Here is a 24211-nt window from a genome sequence, read left to right as displayed (position 1 = left end):
TTAGGATCAGCTTTCTCAGCAGCTTCGACTTGCATCCTACTATGATCTGATCCCTGATCTCCTCTCGGGGGTTGGCGAATGGGCACGTGCTCGCAAGCTGACGGAGTCGAGCATAGTACATGTCGATGGATTCTGAGTCAGTTTGCCAGGCGCGTTTAAACTTGAATTTTTCAAAGTCATTGTTGAGCTGGGGATCAAAATGTGCGTTTAGAGCCGCGACGGCGGCATCGTAGTCGTGCTCAGGCCCGGTGTTGGGGAGCGATTCAAACAGATCATAGATTTCTTGACCCCCGTACAAAATGAGGAGCGACCTCTTCACTGTCCCATCCGTTTCTCTGGTGCCCTTGAAGTATAGATTGAGTCGTCCGACCCACGCTCTCCATCGGAGCGCTGCTGTTGCTGGGTCCGCAGTCTCGCTGAAGGGCGGGATGGGCGCTGCGCCGGCATGCAAGTGGGCAGGAAATGCTGGTAAGGGAGGTCCCGCTTGGGCCTGAGCTCCCGCCTGGGCTTGGGCCTGTGGGAGTGCCGCAGGCACGGCCGGCGGCGGCTGGACCGCAGGCGGTGGGGGGTGCTGGACAGCCCCGTCTTGGGCCGCCCCAGTCGCGTTCTGGCTCATGGTGTGGCTTTAAACACGTGGTTCTGGAGCTTTCCGGAGTCGTGGCAGTGTGCAAGGCAGGGCCGAGGTGCTTGGGTGTGCCAAGGGTTGGAGCGCCGTGAGGCCTAGCACAGGCAGAGCAGATGTGGTGCAGGCAGGGCGCCTGGGAGTCCTGGGGTTGGCAGGTCCCTGATTGATTTTGCCAAGGCTTGGTTTTTTTTTGTTGTGCCGCGTAGGCGCGCGCTGGAGGCCTGACAGGTGGTCCCAATTTGCCTTTGCCGGTGGTTGATGGATTCGCCGTGCGGCGCAGACTGGTGCAGAGCGTGTGGGGCCAGACGCGGTGCTTATCGTGCACACGCGGTAGGGACGCCGCTCGCGCGCCTATTTCCAGAGGAGAGGCGGGTCCGCTGTAGGCCGTGGCCACGTGGTGCTGCCTCAGGGCTCAGAGGCTCGTCAGCGGCGGGCGGGTGCACTTCCTCCGCGCCGGCCGGCGAATAGAGGCAATGCGGGAATCGCGCAGGCGGGGCAGACGGTTCACTCACCCGCAGGATCCTTCCGCCGCACGCCGACCCCACGAGCCCCGCCAGCTGAAGGCGCTCCCTCACGGGAGACGCGTGGGCGGGCCTTGGGTCAGAGGGGGGGACCGGCACAGATTGGCGGGTGGGCACCGCAGCTGGATACAGGCAACGCTGTGTCGCAGGAAGCAACAGGCACGCCTGGATGAAGACCGGCCTCGTCGCCAATGTGGCGTTCCGGGTAAGGCCTAACACGTGGCAACACACTCACTTAAGGACTGACACAGACTCGTAATTGCAGTTAGCCGGAAAGACCCCGAGCGGTCTTCTGCATGTTTATTTATACCCCGGCGCGAGCCCGCCCCAGGGTTGTGCGTGCGTGCGTGGGGGAAAAGATACATTGTATGAGAGAGCCCGGGTGGCTCTCTACAGGGTGGATATTCTTTTTTCCACATTCACACGTAAATGTAAAAAAAAAGATAAGAGGAATTTACGAAGAGCAATATTGGCATGCTCACTATTGGAATCTTTTATTGTATCGATCATGAGCACAAGTCGTAAAAGTAGCAGTTCCTGTTATACGAGTTGCAAAAGCTTTTTTAGCTACGGCCACAATGGGCCACTGAGGAAGTCCTTCAACCCTCTCTAGCTCCCCTGACGCGGTGAGACAGAACAGACTGTGGGTGGGTGAAGAGTCGGCAAGAGCCAGCTACGATCCAGCTTCAGCCTATGGGAATTCTGACCCTTCAAACTTGATTAATCGGCAGAATGTACACTTCTGCTTTATGGGTTTTATGGTTTATCAGTCAGGGCCGTTTCTACCATTAGGCAACACTAGGCGGCTGCCTAGGGCGGCAAAAGGGGAAGGGCGGCAAAAAAAATGAGTGCTCCCTTATGCCAAAACAGTAAGCACGCCCTGTTGTCCTCTCTCTTCTGGGCCCCAGCAGTTCATGAAGCCCCCAGAACTCGACCTTTCGAAAGCTTGAATGTTAGTTTCTCCAGTACATCCTGTTTCTAATGGGCGCCTGGCGAGCACGTTTATTGTGCCTGAGTTTTGAGTTCTTGTGGGTGACTTCGGCACCAGGGAGCCTGTGCTGCGACCGGGAGTAACGCAGCCACCTGCTGCGCCTTGGGGGGGGAGGGGTGGGTGGGGGGTGGGGGGGTAACCCTCCAGAGGCCCTCCATTTACCCTAAGGACAGTGAATACCTGAGACAGACGGACTCTGGGCTCCTCGTTACATTTGGCAGAAGCCCCCTCCCCCCCATAAAAAATATTTTAGCGTTGCGGCCCTGTTTGCCCTGTGTATAGATGCCGCTGATTAGGGGAGCTGGCACTAGAGGTGTTTTTATTCTGTGGAAAATGCTTTAATCCGAATGTATGTTTTAGGAAAAAGAAGCAAGACAAATCAATTTCTAAAGCCCAAATCATGGCCCTTAAAACGAGACGTCAGGTATTATATTTCATTGGGGGGGATGGGGGTGGGGGGCACCTTTTACGAAATCCCAAGGGAAGACAATGAATGAGTTTAAAGTAATTCATTATAGAATGCACTGCTGTGATTTAAAAAAAATGATGATAAAGGAACCTGCCAACTAAAATGAAGTAAAACAGTTGAACTTTCCACGATAATCTTTCTCCTCACCAAGGCAATCATTGCCTTTCGTGTGGATTCCCGTTTTGTACACCAATCGGTGCATCTGCATGGAAGGTTGAGGCGCGTCTAGATTTATCCGGAAATGTGTATCTTTATTGGGTTTGCTACAGAACTGCTTACTTAAAGTTTCCCTCTGCAGCTCGCCTTGTTTTTTTTTACTATGGTGATGGTCGGTAGTGTGAGCCTTAGAATACGTGATATGGCCGGCATTGTGACCGGTTCACACTATGTGCTCAAGTGGCGAAGTAGGGATTACAAGACACGTCTCGTAGTTTGGGTATGTCAGCAATCCAGGTGAGAATTGTAATCGTCAAAAATACTAAAACGGGGACTTTGAATGATAAAAGGTGCCGGCAAGCACATGAAGTGGGTAAAACCTGATCTGAGGCCTGGGGGAGCCATTGAAATAGCATTTATTTCACATTTATAGCACAACTCTACCAAGCTAACGTGTCGGTGCTCTTTCACAACAGCATAATTTGGACAGGTTTGGGAAGTGGGCAGTGGGGAGAGCAAGGTTCAATTTATGAGAGGAAGGGTGGGGGAGGCATTTTTCAATTTTCGCCTAAGGCGGCAAAACACCTAGAAACGGGCAGATCAGTAGAGCCAGAATAAGAAAGAATATTATAGAGGTTTTTCACACAGACTCTTCATGCCACCAGTTTGTTTGGAGATTCTCAATGAATGCGGAGTGCTATGGGTATTTTTAAACCCCCTGAAGAGCGGAGAAATGACAAGAAGGCCGACACAAGGCAGAGAGGGAGACACAAATATGTCAAAAGAAGTGCAAGCATTATGGAAATTAGCAGATAGGGGCACAGTTCATAACTAGTGAGACAAATGCTCGCTACCCATGGCCTTTTTAGGACCACTTGCTTTGTTGTGCACACCATGCTGGGCAATTTTATGGCACCAAATAAATGCTCTACCCATGGATCATTGAAGGCTAATCAGTAGTGAACAGAGCATCACTTAATGGACACATTAGTAGTAACTTCCATTACATCCCAGGTTGTCCTATTATACAGTGGCAGAAGGCCTACTGAATTGGTGATTCGCCAATGATAGGCATGTCAGGTTGCCACCTTTTTCGCTGCTGTGTCAATTTATTACTCTCGTCAGGTGAAGCTTACCCTGTGCCCTGTAATGCTGATCTTTTATTAGCTGTTGTGTCTACTAGGGAGTCCGCAGTAGGGTGTCCTCTAGTATAGATTGGGTCTGATGGAGAAGGCCTCTATTTCTTTCAATCCTTGGGAAAAGTACCCTGAATTTAAAAGGAGATTTAAAATGATCTTTGAATATTTTTATCATTAATCCTATCAGACAAGTATTGTACAGTCTTCTGATTTGGAAAGTGTTTCCACTAAGAAACCTGTCTCCTCCCCTGTCGTGTGCATTGTAAGCTAATGGTATTCTGTGGTATGAAATTAAATGACGAATTTCTAAAGCGCGACATGACCCAAAGGTATCTAGGCGCTAAGACATTAGAAAGCAGTTGTTCCCAGAGTAGTGTTACTGGTAGAGCCAGGTTTTTAAGCGGTTCCTGAATTGTAGCAGATGTTAGTTTTTCAGGGAGGTGGGCAAGGAGTTCCAAAATTTAGTGGTGGTATAGGAGAAGCTTTTGCCTCCCCATTTTGCTAGAGATCTTGGGGATGGGGAGATTATTATTATTATTATTATTATTATTAAAGGCTTTTATAGCGCGCTCTATTACTAAAAAATAGTATCCTGGCGCGATGAAGGCAGAACAGAATGGGAGAGGACAGATATCTAGAAACAGAAAAAGAAAATTTAGACTTTAATATTAAAAAGGTGAGTTTTTAGTCCTTTCTTAAAAGCACTGAGAGACGATGCAGTTTTTAAGTGGAGGGGAAGGGCATTCCAGGATTTTGCTGCTCTTACTGAGATTGATTGGCCGCCAAGTCTGCAATATTTAAATTTGGGAACGGACATCTGGCACATGTTGGCCGATCGCAGAGGGCGATTAGGGACATACAAACAGAACCTTTTCCTCAAATAGACAGGGCCAGTTTGATAAATAGCTCGGTAGGCCAACACTAGAATTTTAAACAAAATCCTGTGGGCAACCGGGAGCCAGTGGAGAGCGCATAGCAGAGGACGGGCACTGGAGCCACTCTTGGCAGATGTTATTGGTCTTCCTGGGATGTAGAGTTTAAGGAGTTGTGATAGTTGTAGTGGGCCTTTGCAATGTATTTCCTTAAGCGTATTCAGTTCAAAGCCCTGCTCATCACATTTGTTAACAGGCAGCCAGTGTAGTTCTGTGAGAGCCTAGGAAGCTCAGGCAAGACTACGAAGCCCAAGCAGAACTTTAGCAGCGGCGTTTTGGGTAGTCTGCAATGTTTGTACTATAAGTTACTTACCTTAAGTAACTATGCATCTGGTATAGACGATTCTAGCCGCAGATTCCTTAACGTGGAATTACCCCCAGACGTGAGACTGGATCCGTAAAACTTCTGCCAAAGCATCCCTGCACGCCGGGGGGACGGCACCACGTGACTCTGCCCTGACGTCGTCCGTGCTGGTGACATCAGCGAGGATAAATAGGTCGCACCCCGGCGCGCCTACGTCAGTTTTCTTCCGAGAACTTTCCGCACCACAACGCGGAGCCATCACAAACTGAACTGTGAGAATACTGGAACAGTGTGCGAAAACCCAGCTATACAGAAGGGAAAAAAAATGGTCAGAAACAGCACAATCCAGAATAGTGCCAGGCACCAGGGCACCGAATCACAGAATGAAAGAATAAAGCGCAGCTACTGCAAGCAAGTTTGTCACCAACATAACAGCCCGCATGTGTAAAAGGGACAGCAGACAAGAAGTCTGCAACCACTGCCCGAAACCAAGAAGGGTTTCAAACCCGAATGAAAGAACATTGACAAGTCATTCCCCAAACACACCAGCGGAAAAGGGCGTGGGGGGACTGGGAGGGGCTGGGGAGGATTCTCAAAAAAACTGAGGGGCAAGACCCAGTCAAGGGGTCTCAACCCCAAGGACTGTAAGAGTCAGAAGTGCAAGCAACACAAGGAAGCAGGGCACAACAAACCCTACATTGGAGACCAAATGCGTGGGCGCAGAAGTACCCAGGCATTCGCCCATCAACCACCAGAAAGCCCAGTCAACGTACCAGGGACCTCCAACAGAGGCCCCAAGGTACAGGCAGTACAAAGGAAGAAGAGCCACCTACAGACTCTAAGGATTAGAGGCCTGATAACGGCAAGCCCTCCACTGGGAAACATACCCAGGAAGAGGGCCGCCGAGCCCATCACAGCTTGAAGCCAAGTCAAGACTGGACTACATCTCAGCAGTAAAGCAGGCAGAATAATAAGAACGGAAGCCTACAACGGCCCCAAAGGACAAAGCAGGAGCTCCAGGGCCCGCGCCAAGGTCGCCAGCCACAGAACAGAAGAGCAGGCGGGGCAGCAAGCTGCTGACAACGCCACAAAACTAAAGGCCTGGACCAAGCCTAGCTCAGAACAAGGGCAGGGCTAGTAAACTGTTCGAAATGACCCCTAAAGGGGGCTGCCCCGGACAGCACTGATCCACTAAGTAGTGAGAGCAGCTAGAAGATGAGGAGTAACAAGTAGGATGGACCAGGCCATCAACATGAGGAAACTATGTCCTCAGAAACCTCAGACAGAGGCCCAGGCCAAACGGCAGGCAAGGGCAAAACACCACGGCACAATGCAGTAGATTGCCAAGCCACACCCCAGTAAGAACCAAGGACCGCACCATCGTAATGCAGCACACCAGGAAGGGCGAGGAACCCGCCAGGGGGAGTCTACACCCTCCCCGCATAAGACAGAGCTCTACGATAGCTACATATACCCCACATAGGGTAGGACACGTCCCAAGAAAGCATGGGAACCACTCTTAGGGAAAAAACAATCCCGCATCAGAGGACAAAACCATAGACCTGCGGCAGAAACCACAGAAGGCTTAGTAGTCAGCCAGAAAACACATTAACAAAAAAGGGGCTGAACCAGCAGCCAACTGAAGAGCGGGGTTAACCAAGGAACCCGAGGGCACAGTATCCCACACAGAAAGTGTAACACCTGTCCAAAAACCAATATCAGGAGCAAGTTGGATATTGTCTCCCACCAAGCCCCAGAGGATCAGCAGATCAACCTACAGAGGAGGAGGAAGACGGAGCCCAGCAAGAAGACACTGAATGGCGGAGTCTGCATGAGTATTAAACAACAGGACCCCATCAAAAGGGAGGTCGAACAGATGCTCTCTAATATTGTCAGGGAAAACAGCATTGCGTAGCCAAGCATGGTGAGGGAGAGCCACAGAAGTGGCCACAGCAAGGCAGACAGCATCGGCAACATCCAAAGCTGCACGAAGAATAAACGCGGCCAACTCTCTGCCATCCAACACATGGCCCCTGCAGATCTGCATGGGCCCCCTCATGAGAGACATGAGAAAGAAGGGACTCCACATAATCCCACAGGCCAGAAGTAGCCCTGGTCAGCACACACAAAGTGTTGAGCGCCTTCAAGGCAGCACTGGAAGAAGCAAAGACATTACGCCCCCATGAATCTACCCACCGGGCCTCCCTGTACGGAGGGAACACCACCACAGGCAAACATGGAAAGGCATTGCGCAGTAGAGCGCCTTGAGTAGAAGGGTGGCAGGAAAGACAGACGGGAGCAGGACAATGACAGTGCAGTAGTGACTGAGGCACAGGATTGCCTGAGGCATGGAGACCCCAAGCCCCTAGAAGAGAACTAGGATTACAGGTAAGTAACTTATCCTTCTCCTCCAGGGGATCCTCATCAATAGTCATAGGCACTGAATAGAATAGCAGGCCCAATCTTCCACCTGCAGGCAAATGAGAGTGAATGACCCAACATACAACAGCCGCAATCAGCTGTTGAACAGATTCCTCAAGGAGGCCTGGCCTACATGGGTGTCTGCTCTGGTGTCTGAATCTAGACAATAGTGCCTCGTAAATGTATGGATGGACGGACCACCAAGTTGCCGCCTTACAGATTTCAGAGATGGGCACGTTATGAAGAAAAGCAGTCGCAGCCGCTTTTCCTCTCATGGAATGTGCCTTGGGAGTAGGCCCCAGGGGCCTCTGAGCTAATTGACAAGCTAACTAGATGCATGGAACTATCCAAGCTGGAAAACCCGTTCTGATCGACCCACAGTTAACAAAAATTTGATCAGATTTTCTAGTGGACTTGGATCTATCCAGATAGAATTTTTAACTCTTTTTAGGTCCAGAGAGTGCAACGCCCTCTCAGCTGGAGTGGAGGGATTAGAGAAAAAGGTGGGCAGAGATGGTCTGATTCACATGGAAATCTGACACCACCTTCGGGAGGAAAGAGGGATGAGTCCTCAATGCACAAGTTACTTACCTTCGTTAACCTCATCATTGCTATAGTATATTCCTGTGCTGTGCTGCAATTTTTAAAATCCCTTGTTATGTGACAAGGTCAACTCGTCATAAGCACAGCGCAGGTAACACCCATGACGAGTTGACCTTGTCACAATCATCGAAGGGGTTAATGACATATCTGTAAGAAACAGTAGTTAGTATTAGATTCCTTACCTTAGAATATACCCAGGCGTCAGACTCGATCTGGAAACTTTTGTGTAGCAGTACCCTTGCACGTCGGTAGGCGTCGTCTGTGGCTCCGCGTCTGTCATCGGCGTCATTGGCGCCGCAATGATGTCGCCGGAGTACTTAGACGCCGCCCTCGCGCGCTAACGTCAGTTCTTATACACAGCTTTTCTGCGCCAGAAACGCAGAGCCATGATAAAAACCAACACTTGTACCAAGAAACTAGGGCCCTGAAAGGGGATGACCTTAACCCTAGATAGTGGTACACAGAGCGGGGAGGATGGGTGGGGCGGTAAGGAATCTAATACTAACTACTGTTTCTTACAGATATATCGTTACCAAATGAATGTAACTTGTGCATCTGAAAGAATTAGGTTAGTATTAGATTCCTTACCTTAGAATAGATACCCCAGCATTATCAACCCCGGTGGTGGGTCTGCGAACCAATGATCACACCAGAAAGTCCTGGAGAACGGAACGGCCAAAGAAGCCATCTCTCCGGACTTGGCTGTCCAGGCAGTAGTGTCTTGCGAACGTGTGCAGCGAGGCCCACATAGCTGCCTGACAGATGTCCTGCAAGGGGACTCCCCGACCCAGGGCAGTAGTAGCCGCTGTGGCCCAAGTGGAATGGGCCCTCAGCCCAACAGGGGGCTCCTTTTTAGCCAAAGAATAGCACGCCTTGATGCACAAGACGACCCAACGAGAGATGGTTCGTTTGTGCACCGCCCGACCTTTCTTAGCGCCCACGTACCCAACAAAAAGTTGGTCATCCACCCGGAACTGGCGTGTGCGATCAAGATAGAATGAGAGCGCACGTTTTGGGTCCAGATGGTGGAGCCTCTCTTTCTCTTTCGAGGGATGCGGACGCGGAAAGAAGGTGGGCAAGGTGATGGACTGCCCGATGTGGAAGGCTGTGACTACCTTGGGCAGGAAAGAGGGTCGCGTCTGCAATACAGCTTTGTCCGGATGGACAGAAAGGAAAGGAGGCTTAGAGGAAAGAGCCTGGAGCTCACTCACTCTCCTGGCAGAGGTGATGGCAACCAGGAATGCAGTCTTGAGAGTAAGGAGACGAAGAGGACAATTAAGAAGTGGCTTGAAAGGAGCGTACATCAGATAGGTAAGAACAAGGTTCAAGTCCCACTGAGGCATCACAAAAGGAACAGGAGAAAACATATGAGTGATGCCCTTCAAAAACCTATTTACAACTGGGGACTTGAACAAAGAGGGCTGATCAGGGAGCCTAAAGAAGGCGGAAATGGCAGAAAGGTATCCCTTTAGAGCGCCCAGTGCAGAGCCCTGCTGGGCAAGAGAAAGAAAAAAGAGGAGAACCTCTGAAAGAGGGGCAGAAAGGGGATCCACAGCCTTTGCTGTGCACCATGCCACAAATTTGTTCCACCTGCAGGCATATACCGATTTTGTGGAGGGACGCCTGGCTGTCAGAATCACATTACAGACTTCAGGAGGCAAGTCAAATGGCCTCAACTGCCGCCGCTCAATCTCCACGCATGGAGGTGGAGACTGGACAGGTTCGGGTGGAGGACCATCCCCTGCTGCTGCGACAGAAGGTCCTCCCCGAAGAGGCAGACGAATCGGGGGACCGACAGACATGCTGAGTAGCTCGGGATACCAGTATCTTCGTACCCAGTCCGGGACCACATAGATGACTTTGCCCCTGTCGCACCTGATCTTCTTCAGCCGAAAGTGGTATAGGCGGAAAGGCGTACAACAGACCGCAGCGCCACTCGCGACGAAAAGCGTCTCAGAGCGAGTGCCGCCTTGGAAATTCCAATGCGCAGAATTGATGACATTACACGTTCTCTTCTGTGGAGAATAGATCTAACCAAGGCTCTCCCCACTGCTGAAAGAGGCCTGCGCCACGTCGGAGTTCAGATGCCATTCGTGATCCATCATGCACTGACGGCTGAGTTCGTCCGCCCTGGCTTTCAGGGAACCTGCCAGGTATTGAACCACTAGGGTCACGCCCTGATGTTCCAGCCACTGCCAGAGGCACAGAGCCTCCTGGCATAGGGTCCACAACCCCACCCGCCCTGTTTGTTGCTGTACCACATGGCGGTGGTGTTGTCCGTGAACACCTCCACTACACTCCCCCGGACAGAGGGGAGGAATGCTTTCAGTGCAAGCCGGATCGCCCGCAGCTCCAGAAGGTTGATGTGGAGCCGGGACTCCGCCGGAGACCAAAGGCCTCTGATCTCTGCCTCTCCCATGTGGCCCCCCCAGCCCTAGAGGGACACGTCCATCACAACTACGTGCTCCAGTTGGGGTGGGGATCTGCCGCTGACCCAATTGCGGTCCGGGAACCACCACTGCAACGGTCTTGCAGTGCCCTCTGAGATCAAGACATTGTCGGACAAGTTGCCCAGATGCTGGGCCCAATGAAACTTCAGGTCCCACAGCAGAGTCCGCATCCGCCACCTGGCGTGATGCACCAGAAGGATGCAGGAGGCCATCAGCCCCAGAAGCCGCAGCGTCAACCTGTCCGAGACTCGGGATAACGGCTGAAAGATCAGAATCAGATCCTAAATATCCCGAACCCGCTGTTCGGGAGGATAAACCTGAAACTGCACCGAGTCCATAACCGCTCCGATGAAGAGGAGCTTATGTGAGGAACACAGGTGCGACTTCGGCACATTGATGGCGAACCCCAGCAGGTGCAGGAGGTCGGACGTAGTCTGGAGGTGGCTGACGACTGTTTGGGGCGAGCTCGCCTTCAACAACCAGTCGTCTAGGTAGGGGAAGACTGAAACCCCTAATCTGCGCAGATGAGCTGCGACCACCGCCATCACTTTCGTGAACACCCGTGGGGTGCTGGTAAGGTCGAAGGGGAACACGGTAAACTGAAAGTGCTCCTGGCCTACCATGAACCGCAGGTAACGCCGGTGGGCCGGCAGGACGGGGATGTGAAAATAAGCGTCCTGCAAGTCCAACGCTACCATCCAGTCTCCCGGGTCACGGGCAGCTAAGACCTGAGCCAGTGTCAGCATCTTGAACTTCTCCTTCCGGAGGAAGCCGTTGACATTCCGCAGGTCCAAGATAGGGCTTTGGCCCCCTTTGCCCTTCTTGGGAACCAGAAAGTAGTGGGATAATAACCACACCCTACTTCTGGCCCAGGAACGCGCTCGGTGGCCCCCTTGGCCTAGAGGGCCGTAACTTCCTCTCGCAGAAGATCCAAGTGATCCCCCGACACGCGGTAATACTGCGGTGGCATGGCTGAAGGGGTCGCCTCGAAGGGGAGGGAGTAGCCCCTTCGGACGATTTGCAGCACCCACCTGTCCGAAGTGATGGTGCACCAGTGAAGGAGGTGATGGCGAACCCTGCCCCCCACTGGCGTCGTGTGGGCCTGAAAGCTCGGACTAGGAGGGCTTTGAGGTGGAAGCTGTGGGGGTGGATGTGGACTGGCCTTGCCGTTGTCCCCGGGCACCGTCACGGCATTTACCACGTCCGCCACCGCGTTGGATGTTAGTCTGCGGTCCGTGGCTGACAGGACATGTGGGGGCGCCCCTTCCTTGGCCACGAAAGGAGCGAAAGGCAGCAGTTTGCTGGCGTGGGGCCAACAGGCCCAAGGACTTAGCCGTAGCCCTTAAAGCACTCAAGCGCACTGTCTGCCTTGTCGCCAAATAGGCGACGGCCATCAAACGGCATGTCCATAAGGGTGTTTTGGACATCAGATGAAAAGTTGGCGGACCTCAGCCAGGCGTGGCGACGAATCGCCATAGTTGTTGCCATCGCTCTGCCTATCGAGTCCGTTGTTTCCAGCCCACATCAAATGGAGTACCGTGCCGCATCTCGACCCTCCACAAGGGCTTGGGCAAGTTTAGTCCGGGCCTCCTCCGGAAATTGTGGCAGCACGTCCGCGACCATGTCCCACAGAGAGTGGGTATATCGGCCCAAAAGGCACGCGGTGTTAACTGACCGCAACCCCAAACTCAGTGAGGAGAACATCTTCTTACCATACTGTTCGTACCTCTTGGATTCCCGATCGGGGGGAGCCGTCAGGAATGCAGTCTGGGAGTTAGAGGCCTGTATGACCAGGCTTTTGGGAGTGGGGTGGGTGGACAGGAAGCAAGTGTCGCCCGGAGCCGGGCGGTGGCGTCTGGCCACGTTCCTATCTACAGGGGAACCTGTAGCGGGCCTGGACCAGGTGCCCAGAAGAACGTCAGACAAGGCCTCATTAAACGGCAACAGAGGCTCCGAAGCGCTTGCTTGCGGTTTAAGGACCTCAGTGAGGAGGTTAGTCCTCACGGCCGCGACGGGGAGTTCAAGGGATAAGGCCTTGGCCGCCCGCTTCAACACCACACTATAGGCAGCCCCCTCCTCCGAAACCACGGTAGGAGGAGAGACAAAAACAGTGTCTGGCGAAGTGTCCAAACCACTGGCATCCCCTAGCTCACCTGTCCAGTCCTGATAAGGCTGGGACTCACGTGCCAGAGGGTCCTCAGACCCCTCCCAATCCGCCTCGCCACCCATCTCCTGGTACTCATTGTCAAACGATGGGGTCAGGTCATAGAAGTAGAAGTCGAGAGTGTCACCGCTCCGGCGCCGGACCCGGATCGAGGGGAGGACCGGGGACGACGTCGTCCTGGGACGGCGCTGGGGGCGACACCCTGGGGGCCGGCGCCGGCGAGGTCGTAAGGTCGACCGGCGACGACCCAGATCCAGCGGCACCCGACAGCGCCGTGGCCGAAGCACCCGGCCCGCTTGGGCTCCCAGTCGGGGCTGCTTGGCCCGAAGGCACCTCGGAACCCGATGGAGGAGTGAGCGATCTGATGGCCATGAGTAAGGCGTCGATCTCCACCGGTGTCGCGTTCTGCCCAGGGACCTGCAGGTATGGAACAGGCCACGACGCCCGCGGCTCTGACGGAGCCACGTGGGCGGTGTCGCCTGAACCCCTGGCCACACCGCGCGAGCGTCAGTAGGAGTCGGAAGAGCGATGCCTCATACCTGAGGACTTGGAGCTCGAGGAGTGGTGTCGATCCTCCGAGCCGTGATGACTCCAGCCCCGCGACTGGTCACTCGACCTCCTTCCAGACCGGCACTTCGAGAGGCGCGGGGCCGACTGCCGGAGCTCGAGGCGCTTGCGGGACTGCTCCTGCCTAGCCTTCGACGTCAAAGCCCGGCAGTCGGGGCACAACTTGTCATCGTGGTCGGGCCCCAGGCAATGAAGACACCGGCGATGGGGGTCGGTAACCGATATCAGTGGGCTGCAGTCGACGCAGGTTTTGAACCCGGGCATCCCTACGGACACCGTCAGAGTCGTTCGACTTCGAAAAGGGATAAAAAATTATCAAAAAAGTTTAGTCAAAAAATGACTAAGGGTACCACTTTTTCCGGATCGGCGCTTGCTGGCGCGAAAAAAAGAAGAGCTGACTTCAGCGCGCGAGGGCGGCGTCTAAGTACTCTGGCGACGTCATCCCGGCGCCAACAACACCGACGACGGACGCGGAGCCGCAGACGACGCCTAGTGACGCGCAAGGGTATTGCTACACAAACGTTTCTGGATCCAGTCTGACGCCTGGGGATATTCTAAGGAAAGGAATCTAATACTAACCTGTTTCTTTCAGATACGACTATTAAGATGTAAAACAGATTAAGGTTCCTTAGAGAAGAGGGCTTGCATTTCGCTCACTCTGCAAGCTGATGTGATCACTACCAAGAAAGCTGCCTTCCAAGTGAGGTGTTACAAGGTTGCTTTGTGGATAGGTTCGAAAGGAGGACCCATTAAAAATGTTGATATCACCAGTGTGAGAAAGTGGCTTTATACATACTGGACTAGAATGAAGTACAGTGTGTATAGAGTCCACCAACCCCAGAGGTATAACAGAGGTTAAAGTCAGAACTGACCTTACTCTCCAAAGTGGTAGCTTGTTCGAGCAGTAAGGCAGTACCAGAGGACAGTGTAAAGCATTTGTTGTACACACTCAGTCAGCAAATGGTTTCATACACTCAAGGACTGAACTCCAGGCCAATTGTTTTTATATCCACAGATATAGGTGTTTTATTTTTAGAACCAACAGTTATAAAAATATACTTTTCTTGTTATGAGTTCTCTCATGTAATTACTTTGCAAAGGAGTTTGTGCACACAATTAATACAGTATTGACAGTAAGCAACAATCCTAAAAAGCACAATAGCGTTGAGCTCAATGGGTTTTCCACATGTAAGTACAGTTGGTTACTATATAGATTACTTTAGTAGTCCCAGGACTAGATCTTAGATTCAGTTCTGGGGTCTAAGCTGAAACCAGATTAGCAAAAACGTTTTAGTTACTGTAGTGAATTTTCATAAATATAAAGCTGTTTTAAAAGTTCACATTTAGAAACTTTTCAATGGAAATCTGACAATGTTGTTCAATGGGAGAAAATTCAGGTTGCAGGTAAAGTACGATCGCGTTATTTTTTCTAATCCAGTACTGGTCTCCTAGGGCCAGCACTGGGGTCTTAACTCAAAACAGGTAGGTAATTGCGTTTCAGTATTTTGTGTGATTTTTAAAGAACATTTCAAGTTTTCAAAAGTAGACAGAAGAAATTTCATAGAGAAGCAGACAATGGGTTCCTATGGAGAAAATACAGATTACTAGTAACCCCTCTAGGGATTACTTTTGCGGTTCAGTAATGGGATGAAAGGTACAGTACTGGCTTCTACCCTGATCACAGGTGAGTACTTCAAAATTCGGACTTTGGCTGATTTTATGTGAATATTTTTAGATTTAAAAACTTCACACTTGGAAAATTTTCGAGTCAAAATGAGTCAATGTTATCCAATGGCAGGTAAGTAAATTACCGGTATCCAGGTGAGTACTTGGTTGGTGAAGTTAAGGTTCTGGGCATAGACTCAGGGGTTCCCCAGGGTCAGGTAAGTACAGTTAGTTCACTCCCAGCAGCACAGGGGTGGTCGGGTGCAGAGGTAGGTAGGCCCAATGATATCCAATGAGGGAAGGGGGGCCTTCGGTTTTGGCTGCTGGCTAGCAGGCCACACGGCTGTGGGAGCTGGGCTCCTGGTCACTTGCAAGGGGGGAAGTAGGATAGGACACAGGGGTCACAGCCAGCGGCACTCGGGCGGCTGGGTGTAGGGTGCTTTTGAGCCGTCGGGCGCTCGGTGTTATCTAATGGGAAAGGTCAAAAAGGAACAAAGGCTGCAGGCTCGGGTTGGAGACTCTCCAGGGGTGACCAGCACTTCGAGAGGTAAGTTGGGAACTTGGAGCACAGGTAGGTACCCCAAAGGGAGGCACAGGAGGCTGTAGGGCACAGGGTGCAAGGGTGCCTTTGGGTGTCGGAAAAGCTTACCCTCGGATGTTCACGGTTGGGGTGGCCCCTGGTTCTGAGTCTGCAGGCTTCGGCTGGTTCATCAAGGAGGGTCTTTGGGCACTGGACTTTGGGTCCCAGTTGCCGGGGGGACGTCCTCGTGGTCTTGGTTCGATTGGGCCCAGTGGGTGCTAAGTGGGCTGGTCCAGAGCTTCCTGGTTGGCACCAGGTGGGTTGTTGCAGCAGAGCCTCTGCTGTTGGGAGTCCCAGTCTTTAAGATGGTCAAGGCATGCAGGTCCTCCGGGTGTCCCAAAGTTGCTGTCCGCAGGAGTCACCGGGATTAAGCAAGAGCAGGTTCCAGGATCGACAGGCCGGTAGGGCAGGGGCCAAGTCAGTTGTTATTGTCCTGTTAGCAGCTGCACGGCGGGTCTTCTTCTTCTTGATAGTCTTCTTTTCGTATCGGGATCTGAGGAAGGAAGGTTCAGGGAACCCCTAAATACTGAATTTAGGGGCGTTACAAGTAGGGCAAGGACAGGGACCAATAGGTCCCATCCCTGGGGTGAGTCCAACCCCTAGCCTGCTCCTCTCCCGTGGGAGGGGGGCAGGAGCCTAGCTGTGATTGGGCAGGGCTCCCCATCTTCAAGATGGCCTGAGCCCGGGGTCGTGCTTCACCTAGTCTCCCCCACCTGAGGGGTGGGGTTGGCACAGGCTGGCACACCCCCCCTTCCCGGCGTAGTTTTTCCCGACAGTCTTCCCGCCAGAGTGGGGGGCAGGACAGGTGGGGGCTGGTTGAAGGGTAAGCAAATGGTCTGTAGAAGCTCACAGAGGCGGCATGCCTTCGAAGCCCATCCTGTGGGAAGAGACCTAGCACCTCGACCAGGATGTGCATTGTTGCAGGCCCAGGAGAGCGGGGCTCTCCTACCCAGGGCTCCAGCAACATGCCTGTTGTGTGGCAGCCTCTGCAGCCACTCAGCCAGGCGTGGATTGTAAGTTAGGTTTTCAGGGGGCATCTCTAAGATGCCCTCTGGTGCATTTTATATTAAATCTCACACTGGAATCAGTTCGGGTTTAATGTGCTGAGAAGTTTGGTACCAAACTTGTCAGTCTTCAGTGTGGCCATTATGGTACTGTGGAGTTCGTAATGACAACCTCCCAGCACCATATACTCTTAATGACATCACTGCACTTACAGTGCCCAGGAATGGCCCTGTGTACTGTAGGGGCCCAAGGCTCATGCACCTGGGCCCACACCACTGGTATAGGGCACCCTGCTAGAGGGGTGACTGATGTATGCCAGGGCAGTGGAGTTGTGGGCATGGCATACAGGGATGTGTGCCATGTCGACTCTTTGTTTAGTTCTGTACCTAGGCACCCACCCGGCCAAAGGCAGTGTGTGGGTACCCAGGTACAGGACCCCTTAGGGTGGCACAATAAGTGCAGCAGCCCTTAGGGGTCTTCTCTGGTCACCATGCCCTGTGTACCTAGGGTACCATTTACTAGGGGCTGATAGGTGGCCAGAGATGCCAATTGGGTTTTGTTTCAACACAGTTTTTAGGGAAGGAACACAGGCCCTGGGTACCTGGTTTGACAGGAGCCCAGGGCACACTCAGTTAAAGCACATCAGCAATTCAGAAAAAAAAGAGGGCATACAAAGGCAAGAAAGATTGCACTTTCTCACAACCAGGTTTAGCTCCCAGGGTGGTGAAGGAGGCCAGACCGGAGGGTAGACCTTTTTCAGACCCTGTGAGAAGTCTTACAACCGTAACTGAAAGAAAGAAGGTTGAGAAGGCGAGCACCTATATTCAGTGATAGCTGTTAAGTGCACCTTAATGGAAGGAAACCTCAAACCTGCTTTTGCCAGGTAAAGCAGGTTTGGTAGAATGACCTCTTCCTGTACTTTGGTAGGATTACAATTGTTTTGAACACACCACATATAAAAACGTTTCCACTTGCACGCAGGAGTGCCCAGTGGGCGGCCTTCTTGCTTCTTTTAAGATGGACATGCAGTCTTTTGGCAGTACAAAATGGCCATGCTGTAGGACCTCAGGAGCCATGCTGTCAAGTTCAGTGAGAGAAGTTCGGGGTGAGGAATCCTCTTGTTCATCTTGGACAGCAGGTCCAGTCTGCATGGCAGCCTCCTGTGAGGGCATTCGGACAGGGTTAGAAGGTCCAGGGCAATCAAGGTCATTCTCGTGTACGAATGAGACAGCTTGGTCAACACCTTCCGGATGAGTGTAAGGGGTGGAAAGGTGTACACAAATGCCCCTGACCAGTCTATCAAAAGAGCATTCCCTCTTGACCCTGGTCGGTAGAACCTTGAGGCGAAGTCTTGGTATTTTGTATTTTCTGCATCCGCGAAGAGATCGATGCTGGGACTACCCCAAGCCTAGAAGAGATCTTCGACGACCTAGTCCTTGAGAACCCAGTCTTGTAGGTCTTCGATTTGTCGACTGAGAGCATCCGCTCTCGCGTTCTGTTTCCTGGCAGGTGTACATCTGTGATTGATAGGTTCTATGCCGGGAGCCAATGCCAGAGAGCTTGAGCTTTCAGAGACAGTGTGCGTGAGCGAGTTCCCCCAGATTGGTCAGGTAGTGCATGGTGGTGGTATTGTCCATCAGTACTAAGATTCAACTTGCCTGAATCGAAGGGAAGAAAGCCTTGAGGGCCAGGTGAACTGCCCTAACCTCCAGCATGTTTATGTGATACGACCACTCTTTTGATGACCATTAACCTTTTGTCTGGAGACCCCCTATGTGGGCTCCCCAGCCCTGGAGGGAAGCGTCCGTGATCAGTGTTTGAGAGGGAGGTGCTTGATGAAAAGGTATCCCGACTTGCATATTCTCCGTCATCCACCATGGGATGGATGCTCTTGCTGCGTTTGAGAGACTTATTTTGTCGTCCCAGCGAGCTGTGTGCTGGTCCCACTTGTCCTCCACATCCTGCTGAAGAAGAGGCATTCAGCCTGGCATTGGGGACCAGGAAGATTCAGGATGCCATCGACCCTAACAGGGAGGCAATCAGACAGTATTCTGTTGTGCAGAACAAGTTTGCATTTCTGTAGGATGGAAAACTATCTCTCCTCTGAAGGAAACACTTTTCCTACCTTGGAGTCTGCCAGAGATCATAGATAATGGATTCTCTGTGTGGGTTGTGGTGCCAATTTGTCAAAGTTCACATGGAGGCCCAGCCGGTGACAAACCTCTAGGCATTGCAGGAAATGACTCCTCACGCTGTGGGGGTGAGGGACCCTTCAACAGCAAGTCATCCTGGTACTGGTACATGAAGATGCCTCTGTGGCGTAGTGCGGCTGCCACCACTGCCATGAACTTAGTGAACACTCGGGGAGCTGACTTCAACTCGAAGGGTAGTGCTTTGAACTGGTAGTGAGAAGATCCCACTAGGAATCTCAGGTATTGTCTGTGATGTTGATTGACCTGAACGTGAAAGTATGCATCATGCAGATTCAGTGAACACATCCAATCTCCCTGCCTTAGATGTGGAGCCAACATGCACAACTTCTCCTTCCCGATTGATTTGTGGAGTGTTCACAGATCCAGAATGGGTCATTATTCTGCTTTTCGACCTATCTTCTTTATCCATTTTATTTATTTACTTAATTTGTAAAGCACTCTGTCACCTGGCAGGCATCCTGGCGCTAGCAAACTCAGAGTACAGTATAAGAGCGTGCAAGGGAAGCAGACAGCCTACTAGACTTTGGGGAACAGCCATATTTTTAGTCTCCTCCTAAAAAGGAGATCACTGACTTGTCTCAGTTCCAATGGGAGTCCATTCCAAAGTCTAGCCACTGCTACACCAAAGGTTCTACCACCCGATTTAACTTTCCTGAACCTCGGAGTCTTAACCAGTCTCGCCGAAGAACAAAGGCTTCTAACTGGAACGTACGATTCAAACTTCCTCTGCAAGGAGGCAGGTCCCAGCCCATGCAGGGATTTAAACACTAAACAGAGGGACTTAAACTGAATTATCTGTCCCAAAGGGAGCCAATGCAACTCTGCCAGGGCCGAAGAGGACCTTATAGGCCAGCCTAAGGCTAGCTTGGCTGCCGTTGACTGAATCCTAAGAAGTCTATAAAGAAGAAATTTTGGAGACTCTAACAGAAGGGCATTGCTGTAATCTAATCTGCTTAGGATGGTGCTTCGTGCCACTAGCGCAGGCGCATGGGGAAGCAAAAGCACAAAGATTTTCTGCAGAGATCTAATAATAGCCAGGCAGCTGCCCATCGTTCTAGTAACCTGAGCCTCCATTGTAAGCTTGTTGTTAAACATGACGCCCAGGTTACGGACCGTTTCAACTGCTCTAACTATGGCCGACGTATCGCTGGGCCAGAAGTTGCTGGCCAGCACAGAGGGAACCCTATCATCCGAGCAGTAGAGCACCTTAATCTTGCCTGCATTAAACTGCAACGAATTTCCCTTCAGCCACAGAGCCGTGTCACGCAAGCAACAATGAAACACTTCCATTGAGGTGGACTGATCTCCCTCCAAGGAGAGAATCAGCTGCGTGTCATCTGCATAATTTATGATGTTAATATTATGCTCTTTGATGATCGCAATCAGGGGTTTCATATAGATGTTGAATCAAATAGGGCTGATTGCTGAGCCCTGTGGCACGCCATGTGTGCTATTAGTAAAGGCAGATTGGTAAGGAGGAGGGACACTGCTTGCTTTCTGTCCGAAACAAAAGACTGGAACCACTCAAGAGCACCGCCCATCACCCCCACCTCCCTCAGCCTACTCAACAGAGTCCCATGGTTAACCTTGTCGAAGGCGGCAGACAGGTCAAGCAGAATAAGAACAGCTGCCTGACTCCTGTCTGCCCGCGTCTAAAGCTCGTCCATCATGGTCACCAAGGCCATCTCTGTACCATGAGCTGGCCAAAAACAGAACTGAACCTCCTCCAGCAATTTGTGCTGCTCCAGATGATTAGAGAGAGTCCTATTGACCACTTGTTCTGTAATTTTGGCAGGAAAAGGCAAAAGAGAAATAGGCCTATAATTCTTAGGACACTCCGGGTCAAGAGAAGGCTTTTTTAGCAAAGGTGTCACCAGTGCCTTTTGCCAATGGGATGATTCAGAAAAGGGGGTGGTGATGAACAGAGTGTCTGAATTAAGCAGACCACTCTTACCCAGTCCAAAGATCAGGGCTTTATCCATAACCGTATTTAGCTCACTGCACCATCCCAGCTCAGAACCTGGCTATATGCAAATTAGTCTGTCCCTGGCCCAGTGCATCATGGGAACAGGGCAGACCAAACTACCAAGCCAATTCTTCACCGGAAAGGAGACAAGCTTCCGGGGACTGGTTTCTGGCATTTCAGCCGTTGTCGGCCCGGCTTGCTTGAATCCTGACAATGGGTTGGCATTACTCAGCTAGCGAAGAATTGATTGCAGATTGACTGAATAGTTGGAAACAGCTCTGCCGCAAACTCTTTCCAAATTTTATGTGGCACGGGAGAGCCAGAGGAGAGCCAGAGGAGATACCACGTGCCACCTTGCAGAAGTCTTCCGCAGTCAGAGGCACACACTCAGTTAAATAATTAATGGCCAAGCCTTCTGAGGTGTTAATAGAAACATCAGTGCCTCTCTCCACAATATCACTGAGACCCATAGTATCAGCGATTTCAGAGGCCGGTTGCTGACGATCCCCCCCAAATCATCAATGATAGTTTTAATTTTATCATGAAAGAACTTGGCCAGATTGTTACAAAGTTCTTGGGAGGAGGGTATCCGCTTCTTAGTGCACTCAGAGCTAGTGAGGCTATTCAAGATGTTGAAAGTACTTTTTGAGCTGGTAGGGGCATTAAGAATCATGTTAGAAAAGTATTCTGCCTTGACCCTATTGATCTCTGTCTTATAACATATGATCTTTGATCTCCAAGTGTGTTTATCCTGGTCCATATAGCCCCGTCTCCACGACCTCTCTGCACGTTTACAATCTAATTTCAGGTTTTTTAAGTTATCATTGAACCAAGGGGCCTATGGTCTACCCCCACTTCTAGAATTCTTTAACGGGGCTAGCGATTCTAAGGCCGCGGTAATCTTGAAGCAGAGGGATAAATAGTTCTCCTCCACCTGCTTGTCTGCTGAGAAGCAATGTTCTACCTGAAACAGAGGGGCTAAACCCCGTTTACATAGGAGAACCTTCCAATCTCTACCCACATAGTCACTCAAGGTACAGGCTGCCCGGGAATTATGATTAGCAATGTCCACAGAAAATGTAATCAAAAAGTGGTCTGACCAGACCTAAGGCAGAATTTCCATAATGTTAAGATGACAAGCCGCAGAGAAAATCAGATCAAGTATGTGCCTCCCACCCCTCCCCCCTTATGCGTTGCCTTTGCCACCTGCTGGAAGACGCCAAGGCCCTCACATGAGGGGAGAACATTAAAATAGCTGAATCAAGGGATCCGTTCAACCAGAGATTAAAATCACCCAGAATGGCCAATCTAAAATGAGCGGCAGCCAAAATGGTAAAAATCTCCAGCAGCGACTGCTGCTGAAGCACACTAAAAGCACGGGGGGCTCTGTACCAAATAATCCCTGTTAAAACATGAGCGTGAACGTTCTTAATGGCAAAGCCAAGTATTTCAAATCCTTCAACCACATCAATGTCAATGGTGACCAAATTCCAGGAGACTTTGTATATCTCACCGACCCCGCCACCCCTCCCCCTCAGTCTTGGTTTATGGCAGATTTTATATCCGGCGGGCAAGCCCAGCAAGGGTTAAGCTCACATTCTGAGTCGGTCTAGGTCTCTGTCATGAACAGAACCTCCAGATCATGAAGTTCCAGAAGCAATTGAATTTCCACACTGTGCTTGGGCAAAGATCTTACATTTAGTAGCCCACAAGATAAAAGCTCTTTATTCAGAAATTCAGAAGTCGGAGAAGCTGACTCCACAAGCCTTAAGTCCCCTTTATCTTTGCCCCACTCGCCAATATAGCGAAGCTCTTCGCTAGTATGGCTGATGGGACAACCACCTCCAACTGGTCCCAGATTTCCAGAAAAAGGGGCAGCGTACTTGGCGCTGAGTGTGTCCTTAGCCAGGACGGGTGCAGATGGGCTTGCCTTTTTAGCACCGCCGGTGCACCCGCTGCCCGCACGCGCCGTCATCTATTTTTATTCCAAACCGGCGTGGAGAGTTGCAACGCTAACTCCTAAGATGGCGGGTCCACTCGCACCCACGGACCCCGAAATCAGGGAGATAAAGAATATCACCCCCTAAGCAGTACAAGGAAATGTTTAAAAGCAAGACCCCAGGTGAGTAAAACAACCCCCCAATAAAAGCAAGATATGCGCATGGAGAGAAACGCACTACCACCTCCTTACCAACACAACAAACCCAGCCTCTGAGAGGTCTGTCAAGCGCTGTGCGCTCGCGCCGTCATCTATTTTTATTCCAAAAATGAAGTGGAGAGCTGCAACGCTAACTCCTAAGATGGCGGGTCCGCACACACAAACGGACCCCGTATTCAAGGAGCGTAAATAGTACTGGAGAGAGGGAGCTAAAGAATATCACCCCCTAAGCAATACAAGGAAATGTTTAAAAGCAGGATCCCTGGTGAGTGAAACAACCCCCAATAAAAACCAGATATGCGCAGGGAGAGAAACGCACTACCACCTCCCCACCAACACCACAAACACAGCCCCTGAGAAGCATGTCAAGCTAAGAAGCATCTTGAGCAGACCCCTCTCCCTCAGACATTGGCACCTTCTCGATGGCTTATTTTCGTAGAAGGGTGGCAACTTCGCTCTGCAATATTTTCATCTGGTGACACAATTATGGAACCGGAGGGATTGAGGAAGGATGGTGTCGAAAACAGAGTGTACCCATTCTGCAGCATAGCTAACACCCATTGGTCCTTTGTGATAGCTCGCTACTCTTCATAATTTGCAATACTCTCTCCCCCTCCACCCCCCACTGGAGTGGTGAACGTCGATGGGGTAAGTGGGCACTCATTGTTTGGCCTGCGTCTTGGTGGAGGTGTTAATCTGACACTAGTTTCCTCTTCCTCTGGAGGAACGCCTGCCCTGATATTGAGATCTTTGTTGACCTTGCTGATCCTGGTTTTTCTGCCAATGAGGGGTTTGAACCCTCTGTTGGGAGGATCGCCAATTGTAATGCCTGAATCGTTTGTGGAATTCTATTTTCTCTAGACCCAAGGTGTGAGAAAGTGCCCTCTTTCTTGCATGGTAAGCCCCCACTTTTTGCTGAATTACTGATGTACTTTGACTGAGTGTGCCCTGGGCTAGTGCCAATCAGGTACCCAGGGCCTGTGTTCCTTCACTAAAACTGCATTGAAGCCTAAACCCAATATGCATCTCTGGCCACATGTCAGTCCCTGGTAAATGGTACCCTAGTTACCCAGGGCACTGACCAGAGAAGGCACCCCAAGGCCTGCAGCTCTTACTGTGCCACCCTCAGAGGCCCTGTGCCCACACCCACACTTAGCCTTGGCAGGCTGCATGTCTTGGTGCAGAACAAAATAAAGAGTCAACGTGGCACACATCCCTGTGTGCCATGCCCACAACACACTGCCCTGGCATACATCAGTCACCCCTCTAGCTGGGTGCTCTA

Source organism: Lissotriton vulgaris, chromosome 2_1 (assembly GCF_964263255.1).
Source record: "Lissotriton vulgaris chromosome 2_1, aLisVul1.2, whole genome shotgun sequence".
Classification (NCBI taxonomy): domain Eukaryota; kingdom Metazoa; phylum Chordata; class Amphibia; order Caudata; family Salamandridae; genus Lissotriton; species Lissotriton vulgaris.
The sequence above is the reverse complement of the archived record's forward strand: the minus strand, read 5'-3'. Positions refer to the sequence as shown.